At 50.5% G+C, this 9934-nt stretch overlaps 1 long non-coding RNA gene across 1 annotated transcript in view; it reads right to left on the bottom strand.

Annotated features, from left to right (window-relative positions):
• Positions 1–1267: 1267 nt before the first annotated feature.
• LOC140403816 (uncharacterized) overlaps positions 1268–9934 on the bottom strand; it is a 36544-nt gene continuing 27877 nt past the window's right edge. Inside the window, exon 2 of the long non-coding RNA XR_011938423.1 lies at positions 1268–3880. This is a non-coding gene — a long non-coding RNA (uncharacterized lncRNA). The remainder of the gene's footprint in view (positions 3881–9934) is intronic.

Below are 9934 nucleotides of genomic sequence, written 5' to 3' on the forward strand. Positions count from 1 at the left end.
TAGAGGGGTCAATTACTAGGGGGCATAGGTTTAAGGTGCGAGGGGCAAGGTTTAGAGGAGATGTACGAGGCAAGTTTTTTACACAGAGGGTAGTGGGTGCCTGGAACTCGCTGCCAGAGGAGGTGGTGGAAGCAGGGACGATAGTGACATTTAAGGGGCATCTTGACAAATATATGAATAGGATGGGAATAGAGGGATACGGACCCAGGAAGTGTAGAAGATTGTAGTTTAGTCGGGCAGCATGGTCGGCATGGGCTTGGAGGGCCGAAGGGCCTGTTCCTGTGCTGTACATTTCTTTGTTCTTTGTTCTTTGTATTCCTATATTCCCCAGAGGGTCATTTGTCGGTACATTCTCTCCACAGTCAAAGGGGTCATTCATTAGATTGATTTTTGATCTCCGAGGGTGTGTGAGGTTCTGGGCAGCAGGTGGGAAAGTGGAGTTAAGGCCACAATCAGATGGGGCAGGAGATGGTGGGTTGTTGGAGCTATTTTTGATGGGCTGAATGGGCGGCTCAATGGGCTGAATGGCGGCTCGATGGGCTGAATGGGCTGTCCAATGGGCTCAATGGTGGTCCGATGGGCTGAATGGCGGCTTGATCGGCTGGCTATATGGCGATTCGATGGGCTGAATGGTGGCTCGATGGGCTGAATGGCGATTCGATGGGCTGAATGGCGATTCGATGGGCTAAAAGGGCTGTCTGATGGGCTAAATGGCGGCTCGGTGGGCTGAATGGGCTGTCCAATGGGCTCAATGGTGGTCCGATGAGCTGAATGGCGACTTGATCGGCTGAATGGCGATTCGATGGGCTGATTGGTGGCTCGATGGGCTGAATGGCGATTCGATGGGCTGAATGGCGATTCGATGGACTAAAAGGGCTGTCCGATGGGCTGAATGGCGGCTCGGTGGGCTGAATGGCGATTTGATGGGCTGAATGGTGGCTCGATGGGCTGAATGGCAAATGGAGTTTAATGCAGAAAAGTGTGAGGTGATTCATTTTGGAAGGAATAACAGGAAGACTGAGTACTGGGCTAATGGTAAGATTCTTGGCAGTGTGGATGAGCAGAGAGATCTCGGTGTCCATGTACATAGATCCCTGAAAGTTGCCACCCAGGTTGAGAGGGTTGTTAAGAAGGCGTACGGTGTGTTACGGTGTACGGTGTAAGAAGGCGTACGGTGTGGTATAAAAGCGTACGGCTTTTATTGGTAGAGGGATTGAGTTTATGTGAGAAACACCGCTCACTTAATAATAATTTACACTGAGCCAAATTCTGAAGAAGTATTTTATTCAATCGATCTTGCAAGAACGGGTGCAGCCTGTCAACATTGGCAGACACACACAGAATTATCACAGCATTCTTTCTTATATACAATCTCTGTGAAACACAGCTCACTCTCTGCCTTGATGGCAGCTTCCTGATCAGTGATTCCTTATTTGGACTTGTTTTGTTAGGCCCCAGTCTGCACCTGCATCTTGTTCTTGTACATCCAGTTCATTCCCGAAGGTCAGTCTCACAGTTGCAACAACTTGGGCCCTGCAGCTTACAAAAAACTCCACTTAACATCTTATTTCCCATCAAGCCCTATTGTTGACATCTTATTTGTGAACCAGAGTTATTCATGTAAAAACAACATAAATTGCTCATTTCTCATAATTCCCCCTTTTTTTCTTTTTACTCTTGTTGCTTTTCACACTCTGTCGCCCCTTCTAGCCTTTCCCAAAATTGTCCAACATCCTCTCAACCTCTCTTTCTATGGGGTCGTCCTCTCCTTCAGTCTTCCCTCTTTCTAGTAGGCAAATTGTTTCCTGGCCTCCTTTACCCAGGGGTAATGGCATCTGCTTGGTCAAGGCTGTTTCGATGAGCCTCTGCACCAAGCCTCTTACACACGGGATGATGCAGCAGCCTATTGCCGCCAATGCTCCTATCACCACGATGATGGAGGTGAGGATGGAGACAATTCACGCTTTCTATTTCCCAAACATTGATTCAAGCCACCCAGTCATGGATGTGTCTGCTCCTGAGTTGTCTGCCATTTCCACAGCCAGAGTGGTTAACCCTTGTAGCGCACAGGTAATCGATCCGTCGGGTGCCGTGTTGTTGGGGATAAACTCTGTCCCTTGAGCATAACGCATACACCACCTTTCTCTGCCAAAATCATATCCAGAGCCAATCTATTCTCCCAGGCCATTCTACTGGTTGCGTCCAGTGTTCTGCTATGCCCTTTACGGCGTCCCTGGTATAATTCATGAACCTCTGTTGGTTATAGTATATATAGTTTATCCAATCTACATTCTTATTGATCGTAACACACCAGAAGAGGGACTCGAACCCAGCTGCAATCTGATTTCGGGCTTTGAACTCGTCTGGTACTCCTCTGGGAATGCCAACGGGGTCCAGGTAAATTCTGTCATCAAATGAGGTGGGTATGCTCCATTTAGATCGTCCCCCTTTTACACTCCCCTCCTCCTCTTGTCTTTCATAGGCTATACTGAACGGAATGGCGAGCTGAACTAATGCGCATGTCCCTTTCCATCGGGGGTGTAGAGTGGGTCTCAGGATCTTTCCTCCGCAATACCACCATATATCTGCACGTGGTATTTTTAGTGATGAGTAATTGCCCTGGGTGGTCACGTTCTTAGTCTCAATACAAGTCTCCCATATCTTTACTTAGCCCCGTATCAGAACGACTTATACATGATTTATGATGCGTCACGGTAACCAAGAAGGAGGGAGGGTTTGCTGATTATTTCTGATTAACAGGAGGAAACATCAGAGATAGGGCAGTGCAGGTCTTGTTGCCCCAGGCTGTCGCATCTTGGTACAAGGCCATCATACATTCCATGCTCCCTCTATTTTCTGTCCACCCCAGTGGAAAGGGCTCCAGATGGGCCTGTGGTCTACCTGATGCGCAAGTGTAACAATTGTCTTTCTCCAGCGACTGGGCCGAATACCTCACCCTCTCAATCCACGCATTCCGTCCCTCGTAGCCGGTCTCGATCTCAAAGGCTTGCTCTAAATCTTTCACTTCAATTATTTTGACTCCCTGTCCTTCCTCCTCCTTGTCGTTCCTAGTTCCGTTAGTGGGAGTTGCCCCCTGGTCTAATGAGATACGGAAGCAGCATTCAGTCTCACCATTTCTCATGTTTACCCCGAATATCTCATGTCTAAGTGAACAATGCTTATTGCCTGTCTCGATCCCAGCCGTGTGTTTTACGGTGATGTATACGGGGTGACAAGTTCCAGCCTTGCACGTTGAGGGGGAATTTCCATTAATCTGGTGAATAGATATGACCGGTGGTGCCCCTCTGCGATTGGGCAATTGGCACAACCTTTTCAGCCAACCCCCCCTCTCGGTAATCATCCCCCCCCCCCGGTAATAATCAAGAGGCTCCACCCTAAACTCCTTTCCATTCCCCGCTGACTCGCAGTCTATGAGGGTGCATAGATCAGTCCGTATTACCTGAGGGTACCGACTTTCTGGGATTGTCAATGTAACCAGACGACCGTTTCCGTCCCCCCACATTATTAATATTATTATACATTGTATAGTACATTTTAGCTGTAGTTTCGTCATGTTATTGAATAGTTCAGGATTCAGTGTCTTTGCAACCTTATCTTTAATGGTTCCTCAGTGGCCTCCACATGCCATTGTTCCTGTTCCGGCGGTGATTTAACGGGACCCTTCGTTCTGCTGTAATGAGTCCAACCTTTTTCCGCGGTTCGCATGGCCATCTCTGTGGTTAACAAGACCAGGAACGGCCCATCCCAAGTGGGTTGAAGCTTGGTTTCCTGCCACGATTTCACCAGTACCCAATCTCCTGGTTTAAATTTGTGGACTGCGAATTCCAGGGGAGGTGTCTGCGCTAGCAGTCCTTGTCTCCTGAGGAATGACAATGAGGAACAGTGCCAGTATTATTTCTTTACATAGATATCTTTACATTCTGCAATGGGCCATTCTCCCATTGTTCGAAGGTATGGCAATCCGAACAACATTTCGTATGGGGACAATCCCAAATCTTTTCTTGGAGCCGTTCGGATTCTTAGAAGGGCTATCGGTAAGCATTTTGTCCAGGGGAGCCTAGTTTCTAGTATTATTTTTGACAAATGATTTTTTTTTTTTTTTTTTTTAATATTTTATTGAAAATTTTTGGCCAACCATCACAGTACATTATGTATCCTCTACACAGTAATATCACAATATAAATAACAATGGCCAGTTTTATAAACAAGAAATAAATAATATATAAACAAAAACAAAACTAAATGGCAACTGCCTTGTCCCAGATAAATATTCTCCAAAAATATGATTTAACAGTCCAATATACAATTATCTATAACAACAACCTATACATATTATACTTATATACTTATATATTAACATCCCTGAGAATCCCTCTGGTTCCTCCCCCCCCCCCCCCGGGTTGCTGCTGCTGTCTTCTTCTTTTCCATTCCCTCTATCTTTCTGTGAGGTATTCGACGAACGGTTGCCACCGTCTGGTGAACCCTTGAGCCGATCCCCTTAGGACGAACTTAATCCGTTCCAGCTTTATAAACCCTGCCATGTCATTTATCCAGGTCTCCACACCCAGGGGCTTGGCTTCCTTCCACATCAACAGTATCCTGCGCCGGGCTACTAGGGACGCAAAGGCCAAAACATCAGCCTCTTTCGCCTCCTGCACTCCTGGCTCTTCTGCAACCCCGAATATTGCCAACCCCCAGCTTGGTTCGACCTGCACCCCCACCACCTTCGAAAGCACCTTTGGCACCCCCACCCAAAACCCCTGTAGTGCCGGACATGACCAGAACATGTGGGTGTGATTCGCTGGGCTTCTCGAGCATCTCGCACACCTATCCTCTACTCCAAAAAATTTACTGAGCCGTGCTCCAGTCATATGCGCCCTGTGTAACACCTTAAATTGTATCAGGCTTAGCCTGGCACACGAGGACGATGAGTTTACCCTACTTAGGGCATCAGCCAACAGCCCCTCCTCAATCTCCTCCCCCAGCTCTTCTTCCCATTTCCCTTTCAGCTCATCTACCATAATCTCCCCCTCGTCCCTCATTTCCCTATATATGTCTGATACCTTACCGTCCCCCACCCATGTCTTTGAGATCACTCTGTCCTGCACCTCCTGCGTCGGGAGCTGCGGGAATTCCCTCACCTGTTGCCTCGCAAAAGCCCTCAGTTGCATATACCGGAATGCATTCCCTTGGGGCAACCCATATTTTTCGGTCAGCGCTCCCAGACTTGCAAACGTCCCATCTACAAACAGATCTCTCAATTGTGTTACTCCTGCTCTTTGCCATGTTCCAAATCCCCCATCCATTCTCCCCGGAGCAAACCTATGGTTATTTCTTATCGGGGACCACACCGAGGCTCCCGTCTTTCCCCTATGCCGTCTCCATTGCCCCCAAATTTTCAGAGTAGCCACCACCACCGGGCTTGTGGTGTATTTCTTCGGTGAGAACGGCAACGGCGCCGTCACCATGGCTTGTAGGCAAGTCCCCCTACAGGACGCCTTCTCCAATCTCTTCCACGCCGCTCCCTCCTCTTCTCCCATCCACTTACATACCATTGAGATGTTGGCGGCCCAGTAGTACTCACTCAGGCTCGGTAGCGCCAGCCCCCCCCTATCCCTACTACGCTGCAAAAATCCCTTCCTCACTCTCGGGGTCTTCCCGGCCCACACAAAACTCATGATACTCTTCTCAATCCTTTTGAAAAAAGCCTTCGTGATCACCACCGGGAGGCACTGAAACACAAAGAGGAATCTCGGGAGGACCACCATTTTAACCGCTTGTACCCTCCCTGCCAGTGACAGGGATACCATGTCCCATCTCTTGAAGTCCTCCTCCATCTGTTCCACCAACCGCGTTAAGTTTAACCTATGCAATGTACCCCAATTCTTGGCTATCTGGATCCCCAAGTAACGAAAGTCCCTTGTTACCTTCCTCAGCGGTAAGTCCTCTATTTCTCTGCTCTGCTCCCCTGGATGCACCACAAACAGCTCACTTTTCCCCATGTTCAGCTTATATCCTGAAAATTCTCCAAACTCCCCAAGTATCCGCATTATCTCTGGCATCCCCTCCACCGGGTCCGCCACATACACCAATAAATCGTCCGCGTAAAGAGATACCCGGTGTTCCTCTCTTCCCCCGAGTACTCCCCTCCACTTCCTGGAACCCCTCAATGCTATTGCCAGGGGCTCAATCGCCAGTGCAAACAGTAACGGGGACAGAGGACATCCCTGCCTCGTCCCTCTATGGAGCCGAAAATATGCAGACCCCCGTCCATTCGTGACCACGCTCGCCATCGGGGCCCTATACAGCAGCTGTACCCATCTAATATACTCATCTCCAAAGCCAAATCTCCTCAACACCTCCCACAAATAATCCCACTCCACTCTATCAAATGCTTTCTCGGCATCCATCGCCACCACGATCTCCGCTTCCCCCTCTGGTGGGGGCATCATCATTACCCCTAGCAGCCTCCGTATATTCGTATTCAGCTGTCTCCCCTTCACAAACCCAGTTGGGTCCTCATGGACTACCCCCGGGACACAATCCTCTATCCTCATTGCCATTACCTTGGCCAGAATCTTAGCGTCTACATTTAGGAGGGAAATAGGTCTATAGGACCCGCATTGCAGCGGGTCTTTTTCCTTCTTTAGGAGAAGCGATATCGTTGTCTCCGACATAGTCGGGGGCAGCTGTCCCCTTTCCTTCGCCTCATTAAAGGTTCTCATCAGTATCGGGGCAAGCAAGTCCACATATTTCCTATAAAATTCGACTGGAAATCCATCCGGTCCCGGTGCCTTCCCCGCCTGCATACTCCTAATTCCTTTCACTACTTCCTCTATCTCGATCTGTGCTCCCAGTCCCACCCTCTCCCGCTCCTCCACCTTAGGAAATTCCAGCCGGTCCAGGAAGCACATCATTCTCTCCTTCCCATCCGGGGGCCGAGCTTCGTATAATCTTTTATAGAATGCCTTGAACACTCCATTCACTCTCTCCGCTCCCTGCTCTATCTCTCCTTCCTCATCCCTCACTCCCCCTATTTCCCTCGCTGCTCCCCTTTTCCTCAATTGATGGGCCAGCAATCTGCTCGCCTTCTCCCCATACTCATACTGTACACCCTGTGCCTTCCTCCACTGTGCTTCTGCAGTACCCGTTGTCAGCAAGTCAAATTCTACGTGTAGCCTTTGCCTTTCCCTGTACAGTCCCTCCTCCGGTGCCTCCGCATATTGCCTGTCCACCCTCAGAAGTTCTTGCAGCAACCGCTCCCGTTCCCTACTCTCCTGCTTTCCTTTATGTGCCCTTATTGATATCAGCTCCCCTCTAACCACTGCCTTCAGCGCCTCCCAGACCACTCCCACCTGGACCTCCCCGTTATCATTGAGTTCCAAGTATTTTTCAATGCACCCCCTCACCCTTAGACACACCCCCTCATCTGCCATTAGTCCCATGTCCATTCTCCAGGGTGGACGCCCTTCTGTTTCCTCCCCTATCTCCAAGTCTACCCAATGTGGAGCGTGATCCGAAATGGCTATAGCCGTATACTCCGTCCCCCTCACCTTCGGGATCAACGCCCTTCCCAAAACAAAAAAGTCTATTCGCGAATAAACTTTGTGGACACAGTAGAAAAACGAAAACTCCTTACTCCTAGGTCTGCTAAATCTCCACGGGTCTACTCCTCCCATCTGCTCCATAAAATCTTTAAGTACCTTGGCTGCTGCCGGCCTCCTTCCAGTCCTGGACCTCGGCCTGTCCAGCCCTGGTTCCATCACCGTATTGAAATCTCCCCCCATTACCAACTTTCCCACCTCTAGGTCCGGAATGCGTCCTAGCATGCGCCTCATAAAATTGGCATCATCCCAGTTCAGGGCATATACGTTTACCAAGATCACCGTCTCCCCCTGTAGTTTGCCACTCACCATCACGTATCTGCCCCCGCTATCCGCCACTATGGTCTTTGCCTCAAACATAACCCGCTTCCCCACTAGTATAGCCACCCCCCTGTTTTTCGCATCTAGCCCCGAATGAAACACCTGCCCCACCCATCCTTTGCGTAGTCTAACCTGGTCTATAAGTTTCAAGTGCGTCTCTTGTAACATAACCACGTCTGCCTTAAGTTTCTTAAGGTGTGCGAGTACTCGTGCCCTCTTTATCGGCCCGTTCAGCCCTCTCACATTCCACGTGATCAACCGGGTTGGGGGGGCTTTTTACCCCCCCCCCCACCTTGTCGATTAGCCATCCCCTTTTTCCAGCTCCTCACCCGGTTCCCACGCAGCTGTGTCCCCCCCAGGCGGCGCCCCCCCGCCCACCCCACCCCGGCTCCCCCCTCTCCCCAGCAGCAGCAACCCAGTAACTCCCCCCTCCCCCCCCCCCCGCTAGATCCCCCATGTGGTAGTATGTATTTGTGCGCTACACCCCACTAGCGTAATTACTCCCCCCATGTTGCTCCCAGAAGTCAGCAAACTCTGGCCGACCTCGGCTTCCCCCCGTGACCTCGGCTCGCACCGTGCGACGCCCCCTCCTTCCTGCTTCCCTATTCCCGCCATGATTATCATAGCGCGGGAGCAAAGCCCGCGCTTCCCTTTTGGCCCCGCCCCCCATGGCCAACGCCCCATCTCCTCCACCTCCCTTCCTCCCTCCAACACCACCTGTGGAAGAGAGAAAAGTTACCGCATTGCAGGATTAATAACATGAAACTCATCTTTCCCCCCCCTTTTTCCCCCCTCTTCGCCCCCCATACTCGCCCCACCACTTTGTTTCAAACGTTATTTTTTAGTAACCCGCTTATTCCAGTTTTTCTTCCACAATAAAAGTCCACGCCTCATCCGCCGTCTCAAAGTAGTGGTGCCGCCCTTGATATGTGACCCACAGTCTTGCCGGTTGCAGCATTCCGAATTTTATCTTCTTTTTGTGAAGCACCGCCTTGGCCCGATTAAAGCTCGCCCTCCTTCTCGCCACCTCCGCACTCCAGTCTTGATATACGCGGATCACCACGTTCTCCCACCTACTGCTCCATCTCTTTGTCCTTAAAATGGAGAAATCTCACCACTATGGCTCTAGGAATTTCTCCTGCACTCGGTCCTCGCGCCATCACTCGGTATGCTCCCTCCACCTCCAGCGGACCCGCCGGGGCCTCCGCTCCCATTAACGAGTGCAGCATTGTGCTCACATATGCCCCGACGTCCGCTCCCTCCGCACCTTCAGGAAGACCAAGAATCCTCAGGTTGTTCCTCCTTGCGTTGTTTTCCAGTGCCTCCAACCTTTCCACACATCGTTTATGGTGTGCCTCGTGCATCTCCGTCTTCACCACCAGGCCCTGTATATCGTCCTCGTTCTCGGCAGCCTTTGCCTTCACGACCCGAAGCTCCCGCTCCTGGGTCTTTTGCTCATCCTTTAGCCCTTCGATCGCCTGTAGTATCGGGGCCAACAGCTCTTTCTTCATTTCCTTTTTAAGCTCTTCCACGCAGCGTTTCAAAAACTCGTGTTGTTCAGGGCCCCATGTTAAACTGCCACCTTCCGACGCCATCTTGGTTTTTGCTTGCCTTCTTTGCCGCTGCTCTAAAGGATCCACCGCAATCCGGCCACCTTCCTCTCCTTTTTCCATCCGTATCCAGGGGGGATTCCCTTCTGCTTTACTGCACAGTGTTTTTAGCCGTTAAAATTGCCGTTGGGGCTCTTATTAAGAGCCCAAAAGTCCGTTCCACCGGGAGCTGCCGAAACGTGCGGCTTAGCTGGTCATCGCCGCACCCGGAAGTCGACAAATGATTTTTAAGGGGGGGGGGGGTTTGCTTCATCCTTTCCAACCGTCCTGATGAGGGGGGGTGCCAAGGAGTGTGGAAGTCCCAATTATCTCCCAACTTCTCATGGTTTCTTGTAAGACCGTAGAGCTAAAGTGACTTCCCCTGTCCGAGTCTATATT

Source organism: Scyliorhinus torazame, chromosome 29 (assembly GCF_047496885.1).
Source record: "Scyliorhinus torazame isolate Kashiwa2021f chromosome 29, sScyTor2.1, whole genome shotgun sequence".
Lineage (NCBI taxonomy): Eukaryota > Metazoa > Chordata > Chondrichthyes > Carcharhiniformes > Scyliorhinidae > Scyliorhinus > Scyliorhinus torazame.